The sequence below is a fragment of the Thalassophryne amazonica genome, chromosome 10 (assembly GCF_902500255.1).
Source record: "Thalassophryne amazonica chromosome 10, fThaAma1.1, whole genome shotgun sequence".
NCBI lineage: Eukaryota > Metazoa > Chordata > Actinopteri > Batrachoidiformes > Batrachoididae > Thalassophryne > Thalassophryne amazonica.
Window position 1 is genome coordinate 47,186,291 of NC_047112.1, and position 20,745 is coordinate 47,207,035.

General features: G+C 39.3%; 1 protein-coding gene across 2 annotated transcripts in view; it reads left to right on the plus strand.

Annotated features, from left to right (window-relative positions):
• Positions 1–1,655: 1,655 nt before the first annotated feature.
• atp13a3 (ATPase 13A3) overlaps positions 1,656–20,745 on the plus strand; it is a 184,698-nt gene continuing 165,608 nt past the window's right edge. For both annotated transcript variants that reach the window (XM_034179954.1, XM_034179955.1), the window contains exons 1-2: positions 1,656–1,822; positions 17,711–17,788. The gene's annotated coding sequence lies outside the window, so the exon portion shown is untranslated. The remainder of the gene's footprint in view (positions 1,823–17,710; positions 17,789–20,745) is intronic.

Here is a 20,745-nt window from a genome sequence, read left to right on the forward strand (position 1 = left end):
AGAGAGCTGGCTTTGTGGCTGCTCTCAGGGTGCGTCTGTGCTGGAAGCTGTGCAGTAAACAAGAGCTTCCAGCAGGGGGCAGGATGTTCAAAGACAGAATGGTGGGCTCATTGTTTGGGTCTGTTGTTGTTTTTAATGCTACTGGAAGCGATTGTGGTGATAAAACTCAAATTCAGTTTATTAGTAGTTGCAAATGTACCAGAGACAATACTGGAAGTTATCGATTATCTGTAACTTCCGATACATTTTTGGGTGGTTTATCGTTTTAGCTTTATCAAAGATAACTTTTCAGTTATCTGATTATCTGTTATCGAAGTTAATTTTTTGGTTATCTGTGCCCACCACTGGTTTTAGGTACAATATACGAAGAGTTTTCTGTTGTCTTTGTGCAGCGGTTAAAGTGCAGTGTTATCTGAGCGACTCAGTGCAGTTCTCAATGTTGACATCTCGCAGAGCAGTGAACTCTCTGAAGTTTTGCGAGATTTGGTGGGATTTGAAACCTCAAGGGGGCAAATGGTCATGAACCGACATTAATTTGTGGCTCTTACCGAAAATTGTTTTCGGTAATGGCTGAAAGAACAAGGTCAGGTACGAGCGGTGAAAATGAGATTCCTCCATTGGCTATCTGAGCTTACACTCCTGAATTGGGTCAAAAACTTGAATATATGGGAGGGAGCCAGCTGAGGTGGTTTGGGTATTTACTGAGGATGGCCCTTGGTCCTCCCATCTGGGAAGAGTCTTCTGGGAAGACACAGGACACGCTGGAGGGATGGCCATTGGCTTGGAAATTAGAGGTGGGCGATACCGGGAATTTTGGTATTGATCCGATACCAAGTAAATACAGGCCCAGTATCGCCGATATCAATACCGATACTCTTTCATATTTAAGCTTCACAGATCCAAAGGATCCAAAAGACCTAGGATAGAATTTCGGCAAACGTTGTACGTCAAAGTCAACATTTTTGTTTTAAAAAATATCACTCAACACAACTTAAAATCTCCTGAGGTTGAAGGCTGACTCGAGGAGAGCGCTGAGTGGGCAGGCCAGGCTGAGCCTACCTGCATGGCTGTTGGCTGGCGCTGCTGAGCCACGTGATGGCACAACAACAAAAGATGAGAGGGGGGAGGGTGCACTGCTCCGTGTTGTGTGACACAGCGCAGCGCTGCTCTTACAGAGAGTAGACTTTGATGAATCTGCATGTGCAGCAGTCAGTGCATGCGGGAGAGAAAAAAGCTTGAGTATCGATCTTTTTACACGAGGATCGTTCAATATCAATACCAGCGTTGGTATCGACATTATCGATATGAGGATCATTCCGCCCACCTCTATTGGAAATGTCTCAGGATTCCAGAGGAAGTGCTAGAAGTTGTTGTTAGAGAAGTGTGTGAGCTGTTTGATCTCCTGCCACCTGGATCTAGATAAGTGGCATAAAATGGATGAATTAATTCATAATTTCAAACTGGGGGAAAACAATATCAGTTATGTTGGCATATCATATTTTTGAATCGTCAAACATCGAAATCGATATCGGTCTTGCAAAAACTTGTCTTGCTTTGGCACTAGAACATTTTCCACTGCGCGTGGTTCGCCTCCTCACGCAACCTTGCTGTGACGTCACTTCCCGTTGTCAGATAGCCAGTTCAAGCCAGTTCTCCGCCCATTCTGTCATCACGCAGCAGCGGCTTGACTTCTCTCGTGGCAAGCACAAATTCTAGTTAACGGAGCACAGAGCCTTCCTTAACGACGTTTCCTTTTAGATGACAGCTGCTTCAGGTTAACTATGACTCGAAGGTGATCTTCAGCGTGTCCCGGTGGTTCTGGGTGAGTGTTTTTTTTTTTTTTTTTTTTATCGTTTACTCACACTGCTGTCATCGTCACCCATGTGTCAGTGGCTACCGAGCTAAAGCACAAACATGAGCTTTTTTTTCCCCCCCTTCCCTCTCTTGCGGTAATGCTGGAAACATGCCAGCAGCTACTGAACTCTGTCATTTCTACAGCGTTTGAAACCAAAGACATCAGGGAAAGGTGTAATTGAATGCCCCAGAATGAACCTGGGCTAATGCTAGGTAGCTAGACTTAGCTCGTCTTACTGATGGAACACATCTGAGGCTGTTGAGGCTTGCAGCTTTTTAAAAATTCTTTTAAAAATATATATATTTGGCATTTAATACATAAAACGGATGCGACGATTTACCCAGACAGATCCAGAGTGACTTCAATCGTACATCATTTGCTACATATTAGAAAAAACAAAAAATAAACAAAAAAGTCAAACGATTTTATTGGTCCTCAAATAAATAAAATGGAACATATACAGGAAAACGCCTGTTTACGAAACACCATATTAGAATAAACAAAGGTTTTTAACTCCTTTTTAAAAGCTGATGTTTAAATATAAAAATCTCTGAGGTCCAGCTGGCATATCTGCATAATTTAGCACCAGTCATTGCAAAAGTATTTCTTGCAAGAGTCCAATGATGTAGAATGAAGCATTTATCTTGGAGTCAGCTGGCGCAATAAGGTCAAGATTCTTACATGTTTGGTCTTTCTGTTTTGAAATACTAGCTGGTGTATGTTGCTGCTAGTAACACCCGTCACACCATGACGATTTATCCAGCATATGGCATCCGTATTAAAAACGCTGGCATACATCTAATATGTTATGGGTAATTTTTGTATAAATTAAGAACATGTTGAAGCACGCTTATATATGTTAAGTACCTCAAAAAAATTTTGGGCATGCGCAATATTTTTTTGAGGTACTCGAGAGTATGTCTGATACATTCCCCATATGTGGGTCATAAGTTGTAGATAAGCTATACGAGTGTTGAAATATGTTTCTTGTAAGTTTCTCATAAGTTGAAATACGTCCAATGATGATGTCCATTGATTGGCTGAAAAACTGAAAGCTGCAGTCATGTCGTTTTAGTCTGATTCATCATCACAGCCTGACAAAAACCTATCCATATAAAGCGTCCTGATTTTGGAAATTGACGTCTGAAAATATTTTAATTCCTTGTTGTGGCTGAAGAAATGTAGCATTTTAAAGCAAGTCCCTCGGTGGTTTGTCTGCTCCTGGTACATCTCGCAGCCTGAACCGGAGAACGCTGGCTCTTTGCACCACAACAAGACAATTAATTCATTTTAAAAGTTGAAACAGTCATAGCTCCTCATTCATTCATGTCAGTGTTTACCACAGGCATCAGTTGATTCTTCAGCAGTCTGCACGTGACGAAAATAAATTCCATGATCCACCAAGACAAAAATAAAATAATGTTAAATTACTCTGTTTTGCCTCCATGTGGAAGGGATGAAGCAGTGCGATAGCGTATGTGTGTTCAATGATGTGCTTATCAATATTTAAGTGTTCCACCTGCCAAACAAAAGGGTTCTGCCAGTGGTAAAACAGCAAACCAAGTCAGACTTAACTGTTCTGACACGTATTGTACCGACCTGCACCACTCTGTAGAAATGGGACCAAATCATCATGGTGTTACGACTGCATAATTTATTAGACGTATGCCAGCCTTTTTAATACGGTCGGTATACGCTGGCTAAATCGTCAAGGTTTAACAGGGCTCTGACTGGAGCTGATTTCTACATAGTGCTGTATATATAATTGGTTGGTCACTTTAATTGAATCTTTAAAAGTCATGCAAATTATGAATTACTAGTGCATTGACTGTGGCGATTCACAGGCAGTAGGTTGGGTAGTGTATGTGTAAAACAGGCAGTGGTGGGCACAGTTCCGATAACCGATAATTATCAAAGATAAAGTTTTCATTATCAGATTATCTTTTCAGATAACTTACCGCACTAATTATCTTCACATAAATTTTTGCCCGATACTTTTTAGACTGTTAACATGGTAAGCAAAGGTGAACAGATGTGTAGTTCTACCCTCTGCAAACAGAGGAGAGCTGCATCTAGAAGAAACTGCTCTATCCTCTGCAGGCATTGGAGAACTAGTCACCAAAAAAAAAAAAAACTAATTTCTTTTAACCCCATACTGATATGGGGCCCATATCACCCAAGTCATCCAGAGGCATACATTTTTAACTTATGGTTCAAATTTTAACCAAACTTATTTCGGACAAGTTATTTAAATTAACATCATGTCTGAAGTTTTATAAATTGAAAATATCAGATATATGTTTTAGTTTTAATGTAATGCACTAATTTTTAAGGTTTTAGTATGGACATGCTGTGTTCAGGTGCATTATGGGTGATAGGGGGGTGATTGTTTTGGCAAGTTTTCAAGATCTCTACTGCCATCTACTGGCCAGTAGTGTTCATGGCAGTATTGGCCCTGAAGGTGGGCTGATATTTTCACTCACTGTACTTGGTTCTAACTCAGCTGTACCACAGAACTGCACGGTGTAAAAGTTCAGAGTGCACGATTTATGTTCTCACACACATTGTACGTTCAAAAACCACGTCAGACTCATGTTTCCAGAAGGAAAATGTAAACAGAAGCTTTTTTTCCAAACTTAATTTACAAAAACTCTCGATGGGAGACATCAAAGTTAAAAAAAAAAACAAAAAAAAAACAAAACATTACAATACAGGTCTACAGTGTTTGCATATGCACAGTGTGACAGTTTGGTCGCTTGTAGCGCTTATGCAGCGGGATACCCTCACGATGGCTGACCAGAATATCAAACAGGTTTGATTCTCATCTGACCATTCGATCGGCGATCAGGAGGTGGTCGTGACATGTTAAATGCAGCTCGTTACTCCATGTATACTAAACAATGCAGGACGCGCGATTAACCTGAAACTCTGTGGGATCCAAAAAATTCTCACACGAACAAAAAATCAGCTGAAAAAGGGCCAAAACTCGCACTGGCACCATTACATCATGGCAGTGTTCTGTTTATTTTGACACCAGTTATATCAGACGGTTATCTAATTACAACTTGGCTTTTGTTTTTGTTTTTTTGTTTTTTTTTTTGAAAATGCCTCTTTTTACAAATAAAAAATGGCATATTTTACAAAAGCACATTTATCTGTAAACACCAACACACGACACACCTCACATTTACATAGAATGAATCAACCAGTCAGTGTTACCGATGGCACATTTTCCCAGAATGCCATCTGTCTGTGTTTGTTACAAAACTTCAGAATTAGTGCATTATTCAACATTAAAACATATATGTTATATCTTAACTTTGCACAAATGACAGACTTGACATTAATGGAGTTATTCAGTCAGTATTCATTTTATTTATACACCAAACCATAACTCAGTGCTGCTTTATTTTCCAAGACCTCGGCCTGACGGCAGCGTTGTGATTGGGTAGAGAGTTGAGCATTGTGGTTTCTCTCAGTTGCTTCTGTGCTGGAAGCCATGTAGTAAACTGGAGTTTCCAGCAGGGGGCAGGACGCTCAAAGACAGAAATGCTCACTCTTGTTTGCGTCTGTTGTTGCTTTTGATGCTTCCAAAAACGATCGTGATGTTAAAACTCAAAATCAGCTTGTTAGTAGTTGCAAGTGTACTGGAGACAATACTAGAATTTATTGGTTATCTGTAACTTCCGATACATTTTTGGGTGGTTTATCGTTTTATCCTTATCGAAGATAACTTTTCAGTTATCTGATTACACTTTGTAACACAATTTTTGTTCCTGCATTCTAAGTGTTATATTTCAACTGCTTATGTCTAAAGTCTATGGAAAAATGACTACATTCAGCACAAAATTTGATTTAATTTTTTTTTAACGTTCTAGAAAGTTCTAAAAGTTTCTTGAAATTTCTAGATAATTTTGGAAACTTCTAGAAAATTCTGGACAGTTGTAGCAGTTAAAGAATATTCTAGAAGACTACTCAGTAGTAGTTAAGGCGAATCGAGAATAGTCTTGAAAACAGACAAATTTCAAAATATCATTGTCCTGATCACAGAAGCAAAGTTTCTGTGGAATAACAGCTATTTTGTATTTATTTAAGGCATAACAGGTTAGGAAAACACACTGTGTACCCAGGAACAAAACAAAAATAAAAATTTGTTACATAGTGTTATCTGTTATTGAAGTTAATTTTTTTTGGTTATCTGTGCCCACCACTGAAAATAGGTAGCTGATATTTTTCGGGGGGGGGGGGGGGGGGGGGGTGTTTCTATAACTCATTATAGAAACCCAAGGTTTCTATAATGAGTTGGAGTGGCGTGTGAGTCCAGAATGTTTTTTGAACCTTAAACCTGAACAGTGTTTAGAGGAAGACCTCAACCCTTTTATTTCCTGTTAATTACATAATTCTTTTGTTAATTTAAGAAACTGAAAACACTTATTTCCAGTTTCTTGTCATCCGTGTATTTACACTGACCTTACTAAATTAAATCATGCACGCATGCATACATGTACGTACACAGACGCCACTTTGCCTTTAATATATATGCTGGAATGGTGTGAGACCCCACAATGTAATTAGCGTCCCCACAACGTAATTAGCGTCCATTGTTCAGTGTTAATAAAAGTTTGTCCAAAAATATTAGTCCTATAAATGTTCCATTTTGGCAGAGTTCATCCTTAACTCAAAATACATAAGCATACCAAAAGGCAAATGTCAGCTCTCCCCAGTTTATCTGTGATCGAAGGTAGGTATACACACACATACGCACGGATGCACGTACAGAGACGCCACTTTACTTTTAGTATATACACTGAATAAAAATATAAACGTAACACTTTTTATATGTGAGATAAATAGGTCCTTTGTGTATATAGAAAATGTTTTAGATCTTTGAGTTCAGCTCATGAAAAATGGAGCAAAAACAAAGCGTTTATATTTTTGTTCAGTGTAGATGATTTACCACCCCCTACTGGAATGGCACGAGTCCAGAATGTATTTACCAACATCCATTGTTCAGTATTGTTCGCTAATATCCGTAGTTTCTCCAAAAATATTAGTCTGATCCAAAATGCATAAGCATACCAAATAGCAAATGTCAGCTCTCCCTAGTTTGTCTGTGATTGAAGTTATACACACACTTCGCGAGCACACATGCACATACACAGAGGCCACTTGGCTTTTAATATATACCGCCCCCTGGTGGGATGGTGTGTGAGTCCAGAATTTAAATTATCAATGTGCATTGTTCACTGTTGTTAGCTAATAGCCCTAATTTCTCCAAAACTATTAGTCCTATCTACTGGCGGAGTTCATCCTTGACCCATAATACATAAGCATACCAAATGGCAAATGTCAGCTGTCCCCAGTTTCTCGATTATCGAAGCTATATATATATATATATATATATATATATATAAACACACACACACACACAGAGGTCACTTGGCTATTGACATATAGATGCTCACCCACTTACTGAAGCAACATAATTTAATGGAAATAATTTATGATAAACATTCATCTTTATCTTGGATAAATATATAGTGCATATTAAACAATTTATTGTTTTTTGTATATTACATTTTTTTCAATTCAAAGTGGCTATAGATATAATGTATTCCTTTTTTGCATACATCATCCAGCAAGGAACCTATGTGATTATACAGCATCCTGTGAGAAATTAATGGTAAAGAAGGACCTCAAGGCGTCAAAACTGTAGGCTACAGGAGGCAGTTGTTGAATTTCAAAATCAAAACTTAGGCTGAGAGTTCTGGATGAACTATGATATTAGTTAAATTAACCCCTTCTAAGCCTGTATATCCCATTGATGGGAAATTCTCTTTTTTATTTGTGAGTCAAAATGAGGCGGGTTGTAGGGGGCTAATTAACAATGGTACCAAGTGCACTAACCACTTAGCCACCACTCCTGCATGCAGAAACAAAAAGGAGAAACTTTCTTCTTAGGGGAGGTGATGGTCTAGTGGTTAAGCATTGGGCTTGAGATCAAAGGATCCTCCATTCAAATCCCAGCCTGACTGGAAAATCACTAAAGCCTGGGTCTCACTGAATAATGAAGGATGAATAATGAGCCACGCAGCATGTTTTCTTTGCTATGAGAGGGTTTCTTCAACTATCGTGGGAGTTTCGTGGCTCTTAGAGGCATTATCTTCAGTTAACGAGGCTCCTCGCTAAGCGTGGCGCTAATTTCAAGAAGTTCAAAATTTAGCAACAACAGCGTGGCGCAGTTTGTGTACGAGTTACTGCGACGACTTAGAGGCATTTGCATGGTGATTACGGGGCTGCTAAAAGCCCATTGTCTGTGCGCCTGGCAGCTACGCAGGACCTGAGAGGCTATTTTTGGAGAGGCTGCCCTCTTGCACATACAATTCCACCTGCTCTGTGCGCCGGACGCTGTATATAAAATAATTTTGTAGCGGATTAATCATTTTCCTTATGTATGGATCCTCTCTGTTACCAGATGCTTCTGATGACATTTTTGCCCATTCATTGGTAACAAATAGTATTTTAACTTGTCTTGTACACTTACATTGTGCAGCTATTTATCATCTGCTTGCATTTTAAATTAATACTGTACAGAGTCCAAAATGAAAAGATGAACCCAAAAACATCTAAAATGAGAGCCCAGGTTGAAAAATGTTGTCCCCTTTTAACCACATATAAAGAGGAGCAGCTCCAAATGATTTTATAGCTCTGTTGGTAGTAATATCTTAGAATTGTAAGCTAAAACAAAGAAAAAGTGTACAAACAAGAAAAAATATCCTTAAGTGAAGTTTTAGATGAAGGCAGTGACATTACTCTGTTTGCATACACAAACTTTAGTAAGTTATGAAGCTGACTCGCACATTTGCCTTTAGCTGCGTTGCTGTGTCAGTGAAGTGTCTAGTTGCTGCAGCGAAGCATATGCTGTGTTCATACTGTTCATACTGCCAGTGGGGACCTCTTGATGCTGCAGTTCTCCTAAAAAAAAAAACAACACAATTTATTCTGGTCAAGACTGAAACATCTTGAATGTTTTTGGTGTTCTCTGTAATTCTGCCTGAGCTCCATCAAAAAAAAAAAAAAAAAAAGACATTCAGATTGTATAATAAATTTCCTCATACTGGCAATGTAGTGTGCCTTGATAGAGAGTGCCATCAACTCAGAACATGACACCATTTTGAGTCCAACTGTGCTGAACTACTGAAGAGGGCTGTCATGACTAGTCGACTAGTCACTACTACATCGACCATTGAAACCTTCGACAACTAGTTTAGTAGTCGGAGTCATTTGTTTTGAACCTTGAACCAATCAAGCAGTGCTTCGATCAGCTGCTTTGTTGGATCTTTGCTTTGCTCCTCTTCAGAAGCGGCAACTCTGCTTCTTATCTCCTCTCAAAGCCATCAAAATGTCAATCGTGAGTCACTTTTGTGTGAATTAAAGTGACTAACTGGGACTCCTGTCTTGTGAGAAAGAAACAAGAATTGTCCTCCATTCTGTTGTTCCAAATGCTGCACCGCCATGTCAACTTAGAAAAATAGAGTCCGTTCGGAATTAATAACTTCAGAGTGAATCACCATTTATATCAAATGACACCTCAGCTCAGATGTATGGAGTGACATCCATGCCGTTAATGTCTGAAAGGAAATGCTTTTGACAAAAACTACTAATTTTTTTTCTATGTCCAGAGATCAATGATCCACCATGTGTAGTTTATTTATGTCCAGAGATCAAGGATCCAGTGACCAATTTATATTAATTTACTTTAAGACTCAGTAAAATGTTGTTGACATAGAAAACCTGTAAAGCCTACTTGTAGCACACAGAAAATTCACAGGCGGTATTGATAAGGGACTCGATAAGGAATCGAATTGATAAGCAGAATCGATAATGGTATCGATATCGATAAAATGCGATAATCTGCAATTTACGTATGAGCCAACTAGTTGACTAATTGCAAAAAATAAACGTTGACTAGTCGACTATCAAAATAGTCATTTGTGGCAACTCTACTATTGAATGAACCTTTAATGTTTTCAACATTTTTTTAAAATCATTTAACCACATACAGCAACACATCTGGGTACAGGTGCTATCAAAATGAATATAAAAATAGTTAAGCAATCAAATTTACATAAATTTACAACTTATAATTCATTTAATTAATTTAAAGCCTGATTTATGCAGCTGCAGCTCTGTAACTCCGTGTCATGCAATGACATGCTTGATAGTTTTAAAGTTTTCCATCTCTGGATTATGCTTTATTCTGGAATATTTGACCCTCAGCAAGCTTTTCATACTACAGTCATCACCTCCAAATCAAAGGTAAGCTGTACATTGTTCTCTTTTACTGACTTTGTGCTATAAATGTGCAGACTTTTCTGATCCATTTATCAGCGTGCCCGCTGTAAAAACGTATGTATGACGGCAGGTGAAGGATTGAAAGCAGCAAAGTGTCAAACACAGCCTTTTGCGTTTGTTTCTTTTTCAAAATAATATCAAAGTATCAAAATACTTTTTGTGCTGTCTGATTTACCAGGTGAATGTCCAGGCTGCAGCTCCGAGTCTGAGCACTGTGTGAAAAAATAAACGGTCGGGCTTTTAATCATGGAAATGACTCTGGTCCCACATGCGAGGGATTTAATGGAAATACTTTGAGATTGGATGGGACATTTTATTCGATGTGAACGAAAATCCATTGTAAAAAATTGGTTATATATGGGACTTTGGCACTTACTTACTTTGGGACTTTTTTTTTGTCCGGTGACTGCAGCTATTACAGCTTTATACGATGACGGTTTAGGTGAGTTTTACTGTACATGGGACTGAACAATAAATTTACCTCGCAAAGCTTTGACGATGATGTCGGCTTCCATCCCACACAGCTGACTTTATTTTCCCAAATTTTTCTTCTGTTTGGATCTGAAGGGAATCTGTACATCTTGAAGCCCTTGTTGTGTCTATTTGTGCATCCAAATGAGGAATGGGTATTGATAAGATTTTATCTAGTGATTCCGCTTATCGATCCGATTCCTCATCGATACCTCCTGTGAATTTTCTGTGTACTAAAAGTAGACTTTACAGGTTGTTTTTTTTTTTATGTCAACATTTTATTGAATCTTAAAGTAAATAAATATGAAATCGGTCACTGGATCCTTGATCTCTGGACATAAATAGAAATAAACAAAATCTGTAGTTTTTGTCAAAAGCATTTTCTTTCAGACATTAATGGCATAATTGTCTCTCCATACATCTGAGCTGAGCTCAGCTGGCTGCTGGAGTTTGCAAGTCTTGGGCTGCTGCACATTAGTGCAGGACATCTAATTTTTTGATCAATTGCAGTTTGTTTGTATTACAACATTTGGAAAGAGGTGTCATTTGATTTAAACGCCGATTTGCTTTGAAGTTATAAATTCCGAGTGGACTGGACTCGGCAGAGAACGGCGCAGTATTTGGAGCAATGGAACAGAGGGCTATTCTCATTTCTTTCTTGCAACAAGACAGGAGTCCCAGTTAGTCACTTTAATCTGCACAAAAGTGACTCACGATTGACATTTTAATGGCTTTGAGAGGGGTTAAGAAGCGGAGTTGCCACTTCTGAAGAGGAGCGAAACAATGAACCAACGAAGCAGTAGATTGAAGCATTGGTTCAAGGTTCAAGGCAAAGCCACGCTGCAGAAACGGTTGATTACAGACCCACTGCAGGGTCTGTAATCAATGTAGAGAAATGATCATTTTGCCGACAAACACCCTCAAAACAACGGCCGCTCTGAAGAACTGATAAGGGAATTGATAAGCAAAAAGGCTATTTAGGTTGATCAAATAATTTCTTAATTCCCGAAAAGAATCTGTTCCGGATACCCATCCCTAATCAAAATGTACAACAACCCGGCATTTTCAGCAAATAAATAAATAAAATAGCTGGATTTACATGCAGACAGATTAACAGCGAATGCTATTTTGAACCCACGATGGCACCATGAGTCACATGACTTTTTTTTTTTGCGACTCATGTCGCCACTCTATCAATTCACACTAGCATGATGTATACTAAAAATAGTGCTGTTATCGAAGCTGACAGATAGCCTTATCAGAATGGCTATATTAATATCGCAGACTAGTAGTTACAGTCAAGCAGTAGCACTCCCTTTAAAACAAATTGTAAATTATAGCTTATCTCTGAATTATAACCTCCTTCCCATCCTCATCCAGTCGCTGCTTTTTAGTCAGACTCACCACCTCAACACAAAACACACATGGTGCACTACAGCATATCTATCCTAATACAGACAAATTCAATAATAAACTTGACAAGTAAAGTTGTATATATTTTTAAAAAATAGCATCAAAGTCAACTTTGTCAATTCTGTTATGTACTTAACATACGGAGTGTTGAAATTGTTTCTGGATTGTGCTTTCTGTTTTGGTTGCACTCTGTATCTACCTATGTATGTATGTATGTAACACTAGTGTAGTCGTGTGGTTAGAGCAGAAACACAGCTGATTGGTTTTATTTCAAAATACAGTATCAGAAGACCGATCAAGCTAACACTAAGGTGCTTGAATGTCATGGGACAAATTACCGGTGAAGCAGGTTTGGCACAAGCATGTGCCTTATCTCGTTGACTAGTTACCTCTTGTTTCTTTTTTTTTTGTGTTGGAATGCCTCAACAAAGCAATACACACAACTTTCAAAGGTACAGTTTCAAGTTTTTAATATTACTGAAATGTAATTTTGTTCACTCCAAAAAATATTTAGTTTTTACCCCTCCGTTTATTGGCTGAAAGGGGTTTGGTTACAGCTTCCACAAACGACTATTTTAATAGTCGACTAGTCAACGATTACTTTTACGACTAGTCGAATCATATGTAAATTGCAGCTTATCACATTTTATCTATTGATACCATTATCAATCCGATTCCTTATCGATACCTCCTGTGAATTTTCTGTCTACTAAAAGTAAGCTTTACAGGTTTTCTATGTCAACAACATTTTATTGAGTCTTAAAGTAAATAAATATGAAATTGGTCACTGGATCCTTGATCTCTGGACATAAACTCTACATGGTGGATCATTGATCTCTGGACATAGAAAAAAAATCTGTAGTTTTTGTCAAAACCATTTCCTTTCAGACATTAACGGCATGGATGTCACTCCATATGTCTGAGCTGAGCTCAGTTGGCTGCTGGAGTCTGCAGGTCTGCAGCCACACAGTCTTGGGCTGCTGCATGTCAGCCAGGATGTCTCATTTTGGGAGGGAAAAAAAAAATGTTTTGATCAATTGCAGTTTGTTTGTATTACAATGTTTGGAAAGAGGTGTCATTTGATTTAAATGGTGGTATGTGGTTCTGTAACACCCCAGAAAAACTGAAAAGAAGATGATAAAGCATGTGCTAATAGAGCTAATCAATGTAGCACCAGAAGCTACAACTTTCCAATGCGATATACAGAATAAAATAAAGCCTTTCAAGAGAAAGAGGGTCCATGCTGATCATCTAAAATAGACTTACTGAGCATGGAAAGTGTATTTGTGTATTTAAAAAAAAACAAACAAAAAAAAACAAAACACATGGTTTGGTCCACTGGCCACTCTACGTGCACTTTAAGTCAATCAAGTTTAACTATTTAAAAACTGCCTTTATTCAGATTTGATCAGAGTTTTCATTGACAGGATGCAGAGCAGATTTATCAATGTGGCTTTTGCTGAAAAGGTGCACTCCAGAGCCCGTTTATACACATGCTGTGTTCACATGCAGCCTGACTGACTGCCGACCACCTATGCTCGTAACTATGTGAAAAATAAATAGCCGGAAATAAATCATATCAATCATTATCAAATTTCCACCTTAGTTTACAATAAAAATTAATTCTAGGAGTTCACTTTTGCATGAATGCTTTTTAAAAAATATTTATTGTAGAACATAACCAAGAAATAGTGATGTGTATCAGCACTGTTTGACTTGAGATCTAGGTAACTGCAGTAAATGACTGAGGCAGAACAAAATCATTGTTGGTTGTGCGACAATGCCAGTGGAGTAATCAAATGAGCATTGAGGTTGACTCAGGCTATAAATATCTCTGAGGTCATGTTTACTACCTGAGGCCCCAAACAAAGCATTGTTCAACTAGGTGATGTTTTACAGGGCAAACCTTATTGTAAAGGTGTCCATAATGTGCTCGAACACTGTAACTGGACTTTGGCATAGATTATACAATATAGGATTCTACAACATGGTTTGAAAAGATATTCTCTGTTTTTGTGTTGATACTGGTCAAGAGGAATGTCATTGGTCAGAATTTCTCATAGGCATACACAAAGGAATACATTTTGTGCCTGCAAAGTAAGACTGTAACCTATAGATTTTCATTTTTGGCAAAGCATTGAGTGGCTACTGTGAATTTTGACATTGTTGTAAAAAAAGCAATCCTCAAATACTGTCTTGCAACTAAATGTTTAAAATGACAAATGTATCATCATAGTAGTAATTTTGGATCCTTAAAATGATTCATGCATAAGTGTTGTACTTCCTACTCAATTACATCTACATAAACAGTGAAGAAAATAAGTATTTGAACACCCTGCAGTTTTGCCAGTTGTCCCACTTAGAAATCATGGATGGGTCTGAAATTTCCATCTTAGGTGCATGTCCTTGTGAGACACATAATCAAAAAAAAAAAAAAAATCCGGAAATCACAATGTATGATTTTTTTTTTTTTTTTAATCATTTGTATGTTACTGCTGCAAATAAGTATTTGAACACCTGTGAAAATCAATGTTAATATTTGGTACAGTAGCCTTTGTTTGCAATTACAGAGGTCAAACGTTTCCTGTAGTTTTTCACCAGGTTTGCACACACTGCAGCAGGGATTTTGGTCCACTCCTCCATACGAGGGCTGTCCGTAAAGTATAGGTCCTTTTTATTTTTTTCAAAAACTATATGGATTTCATTCATATGTTTTTACGTCAGACATGCTTGCACCTTCGTGCGCATGCGTGAGTTTTTCCATGCCTGTCGGTGACGTCATTCGCCTGTGAGCACTCCTTGTGGGAGGAGTCGTCCAGCCCCTCGTCGGAATTCCTTTGTATGAGAAGTTGCTGAGAGACTGGCGCTTTGTTTGATCAAAATGTTTTCTAAACCTGTGAGACACATCGAAGTGGACATGGTTCGAAAAATTAAGCTGGTTTTCAGTGAAAATTTTAACAGCTGATGAGAGATTTTGAGGTGATTCTGTCGCTTTAAGGACTTTTCACGGTGCGAGACGTCGCTCAGCGCTCTCAGGCGGCGTCATCAGCCTGTTTCAAGCTTAAAACCTCCACATTTCAGGCTCTATTAATCCAGGACGTCGTTAGAGAACGGAGAAGTTTCAGAAGAAGTCGGTTTCAGCATTTTATCCGGATATTCCACTGTTAAAGGATATTTTTTTTAATGAAAGACGTGCGGACGGGTCCGCGCATCGGGACGCAGCCGACGCGGCGCGGCGGCACAGGAAAAACACCTCCGTGTTGATAACCATTTGTTAAAATCCAGTTGGCTTTTGATGGCTTTCAGTGGAGTGAGTATATGAGAAATTGTTTATCAGCTGGAGATGTTCCAACTTGTCCTCAAGGCTTCCAACAGAGGTGTTTTTCCTGTGGCGGAGCGTCGCGGCGGCTGCGACCCGACGCTGCAATCCGCCCGCACGTCTTTCATTAAAAAAATCTCCTTTAACAGTGGAATATCCGGATAAAATGCTGAAACCGACTTCTTCTGAAACTTCTCCGTTCTCTCACGACGTCCTGGATTAATAGAGCCTGAAATGTGGAGGTTTTAAGATTGAAACAGGCTGATGACGCCGCCTGAGAGCGCTGCGCGACGTCTCGCACCGTGAAAAGTCCTTAAAGCGACAGAATCACCTCAAAATCTCTCATCAGCTGTTAAAATTTTCACTGAAGACCAGCTTAATTTTTCGAACCATGTCCACTTCGATGTGTCTCACAGGTTTAGAAAAAATTTTGATCAAACAAAGCGCCAGTCTCTCAGCAACTTCTCAGACAAAGGAATTCCGACGAGGGGCTGGATGACTCCTCCCACAAGGAGTGCTCACAGGCGAATGACGTCACCGACAGGCGTGGAAAAACTCACGCATGCGCACGAGGGTTCAAGCATGTCTGACGTAAAAACATATGAATGAAATCCATATAGTTTTTGAAAAAATAAAAAGGACCTATACTTTACGGACAGACCTCGTACAGGTCTTCTCTAGATCTTTTTCAGGTTTGGAGTTTCAGGTCCCTCCAAAGATTTTCTGTTGAGTTCAGGTCTGGTTCCTGGCCACTCCAGGACCTTGAAATGCTTCTTACGGAGCCCCTCCTTAGTTGCCCTGGCTGTGTGTTTGGGATCATTGTCATGCTGGAAGACCCAGCCATGACCCATCTTCAATGCTCTTACTGAGGGAAGGAGGTTGTTTGCCAAAATCTTGCAATACATGACCCCATCCATCCTCCCTTCAATACGGTGCAGTCGTCCTGTCCCCTTTGCAGAAGAGCACCCCCAGAGTATGATGTTTCCACCCCCATGCTTCACAGTTGGGATGGTTTTCTTGGGGTTGTTCTAATCCTCTAAACATGGTAAGTGGAGTTGATTCCAAAAAGCTCTATTCTGGTCTCATCTGACCACATGACCTTCTCCCATGTCTCCTCTGGATCATCCAGATGGTCACTGGTGAACTTCAAACGGGCCTGGACATGTGCTGGCTTGAGCAGGGGGACCTTGCTGCCCTGCAGGATTTTAAACCATGACAGCATTATGTGTTACTAATGTAATCTTTGTGGTCCCAGCTCTCTTCAGGTCATTGACCAGGTCCTCCAGTGTAGTTCTGAGCTTTCTCAGAATCATCATTACCCCACAAAGTGAGATCTTGCATGGAATCCCAGACCGAGGGAGATTGACAGTCATCTTGTGTTTTTTCCACTTTCTAATAAATAATCATAACAGTTGTTGTTTTCTACCAAGCTGCTTGCCTGTTGTCCTGTAGTCCATCCCAGCCTTGTGCAGGTCTACAGTTTTGTCCCTGGTGTCCTTAGACAGCTCTTTGGTCTTGGCTATGGTGGACAGGTTGGCGTGTGATTGAGTGTGTGAGCAGGTGTCTTTTATACAGGTAACAAGTTCAAACAGGTGCAATTAATACAGGTAAAGAATACAGAAAAAGAGGGCTTCTTAAAGAAAAAATTAACAGGTCTGTGTGAGCCAGAATTCTTGCTGATTGGCAGGTGTTCAAATACTTATTTGCAGCAGTAACATACAAATAAATTATTAAACATACATTGTGATTTCCAGATTTGTTTTTTAGATTATGTCTCTCACAGTGGACATGCACCTAAGATGAAAATTTCAGACCCCTCCATGATTTCTAAGTGGGAGAACTTGCAAAACCACAGGGTGTTCAAATACTTATTTTCCTCACTGTATATGTTCAACTCTGACATTGTGTTAGCTAAAATAAAAATTTTATCATTATCCAACTATTGATGTTGCTGACAGCAGTTTTGAAGCAAAGTTGTGATACGTTATAGAAGTTCTATCTTGTACTTCCTCTCTGTGTGTGTGTGTGTGTGTGTGTGTGTATATATGTGCATAATGTCAACAGGTGAGTGTCACTGAACACGTCTTTAGGTTACCAGATGAGAAAACCTTGTTACTAGGTACGTAATCAACACTATTTTTCATCTAAGATGAAATGTTTTTTGTTAAAATTGGTTTACAGTGCCTGATTACCAAAGTGTAAATTTGTGGTGAGAAGAGATGTGATGCGTTTGGTAAAGTGTGCTGATAATGTGTGGTGTAATATCTTTGATTGATATGACTTATTTTTTTTCCCAGGGTTCCAGGTTGGTGCAGTGAGAGAGGTAAACTGTGAGGAAGAGGACCGCCTGGGGCATTGTGTCCCTGGCTCTTAAGGTAAGAATATATCAGAAAGTATAATTGCTTTTTTTTTTTATTCATTTAAGTAAGAAAATAGTTATTTTACAATGCATCCAGAAAGTATTCACAGTGCTTCACTACATTTTACAGTGAGGAAAATAAGTATTTGAACACCCTGCGATTTTGCAAGTTATCCCACTTAGAAATCATGGAGGGGTCTGAAATTTTCATCTTAGGTGCATGTCCACTGTGAGAGACATAATCTAAAAAAAAAAAAAAAAAAAATCCGGAAATCACAATGTATGTTTTTTTTTTTTTTTATTATTATTTATTTATGTTACTGCTGCAAACAAGTATTTCAACACCTGTGAAAATCAATGTTAATATTTGGTACAGTAGCCTTTGTTTGCAATTACAGAGGTCAAACTTTTCCAGTAGTTTTTCACCAGGTTTTGCACACACTGCAGCAGGGATTTGGGTCCACTCGTCCATATAGATCTTCTTCAAATCTTTCAGGTTTGGAGTTTCAGCTCCCTCCAAAGATTTTCTATTGAGGTCAGGTCTGGAGACTGGCCAGGCCACTCGAGGACCTTGAAATGCTTCTTATGGAGCACCTCCTTAGTTGCCCTGGCTGTGTGTTTGGGGCCATTGTCATGCTGGAAGACCCAGCCATGACCCATCTTCAGTGCTTTTACTGAGGGAAGGAGGTTGTTTGCCAAAATCTCGCAATACATGACCCCATCCATCCTCCCTTCAATACGGTGCAGTCGTCCTGTCCCCTTTGCAGAAGAGCACCCCCAGAGTATGATGTTTCCACCCCCATGCTTCACGGTTGGGATGGTTTTCTTGGGGTTGTTCTCATCCTCTAAACATGGTAAGTGGAGTTGATTCCAAAAAGCTCTATTCTGGTCTCATCTGACCACATGACCTTCTCCCATGCCAGCTCTGGATCATCCAGATGGTCACTGGTGAACTTCAAACGGGCCTGGACATGTGCTGGCTTGAGCAGGGGGACCTTGCTGCCCTGCAGGATTTTAAACCATGACAGCATCATGTGTTACTAATGTAATCTTTGTGACTGTGGTCCCAGCTCTCTTCAGGTCATTGACCATGTCCTCCTGTGTAGTTCTGAGCTTTCTCAGAATCATCCTTACCGAACAAAGTGAGATCTTGCATGGAATCCCAGACCAAGTGAGATTGACAGTCATCTTGTGTTTCTTCCACTTTCTAATAAATAATCATAACAGTTGTTGTCTTCTACCAAGCTGCTTGCCTGTTGTCCTGTAGTCCATCCCAGCCTTGTGCAGGTCTACAGTTTTGTCCCTGGTGTCCTTAGACAGCTCTTTGGTCTTGGTTATGGTGGACAGGTTGGAGTGTGATTGATTGAGTGTGTGAACAGGTGTCTTTTATACAGGTAACAAGTTCAAACAGGTGCAATTAATACAGGTAAAGAGTGCAGAATAAGAAAAAATTAACAGGTCTGTGTGAGCCAGAATTCTTGCTGGTTGGTAGGGGATCAAATACTTATTTGCAGCAGTAACACAAATAAATCATTAAAAAAATCATACATTGTGATTTCCGGATTTTTTTTTTTTTTTTTTTTTTTTTTTGAGATTGTCTTCACAGTGGACATGCACCTAAAATGAAAATTTCAGACCCCTCCATGATTTCTAAGTGGCCGAACATGTGAAATTGCAGGGTGTTCAAATACTTATTTTCCTCGCTGTATGTTACAGCCTTATTTCAAAATGGATTAAATTATTTTTTTCCTCAAAATTCAACACACAGTACCTCATAATGACAATGTGAAGTTTTTTTTTTTTTTTTTTTTTTTGCAAATTTCTTCAAAATAAAAAATCTAATAAATGACATTCCTTTTCAATTTATTTCATTTATATACGGACAAACCACAACAAAGTAGCCTCAAGGTGCTTCACATGAGTAAGATCTAAACTTACCAACCCCTTGAGCAAGTACACAGGTGACATTGGTAAGGAAAAACTCCTACTGATTTGAGGAAGAAACCTCAAGCAGACCAGTTTCAAAGGGGTGACCTTCTGTTTGGGCCATTCTACTGGCACAGTTGAGAATAGGAATATACAGGAAATTTTTGGAGTCGATGCTAGTGCACAATACAGGAGCCCTGCAGAAGAAGACACCCATTCCCATCTCTGGATGGGGCCGCACCTCAATCAGAGAGAAAAAAACAAAATCAGGTGGCAGAAAGGCAACAAATACAGTATAATTTGTCAGCATTAAGCAACAAGAAAAACAGAAGAAATGCTAAAGTGATTGCTGGCCACTAGCCCTAAGCTTCACTAAAACATCCAGACTTAAAGGTTAAGTTGAGGCCGTCACTCGCTCTGTTTACTAATAAAATTAATTTAAAAGGGTAGAAAGCATAGTAAAATACTATGCAGTATGCTAGCCGTACAAAGGGAAAAATAAGTGTGTCTTAAGTCTGGACTTGAAAGTCTCTGCAGAATCTGACTGTTTTGTTGATGCAGGGAGATCATTCCACAAAGCAGGTACATAATAAGAGAAAGCTCTGTGACCCACAGCCTTTTTATTCACCCTAGGGCAGAGGTCACCAACCTTGTTCCTGGAGGGTACCTGCCCTGCATGTTTTCTAACTCTTCCCGTGCCACTCCCAAGCAGTTAACTCTATCAGGTGTGCTCAGCCAATCAACAGCTAAATGACACCACTTAAAAAAAACAAAAAAAAACAGGTGTAACTTAAGTAGTTTGACATGGAAAACATGCAGTGCAGGTGCCCTCCAGGAACAGGCAGGGTTGGTGACCCCTGCTTTGTGACTTCATCAGTCAAAAAAAAAACCTGACCATTATGAGCTTTTGTTCAAATCTGTATCTCAGGGGTGACCAACCCTGTTCCTGGAGAGCCCCTGCCCTCTGTTTTCCACATCAGCCTACTCAAGTTACACCAGTTTTTTTTTTTTTTTAAGTGGTGTCTTCCAGCTCCTGTTGCCCTCCAG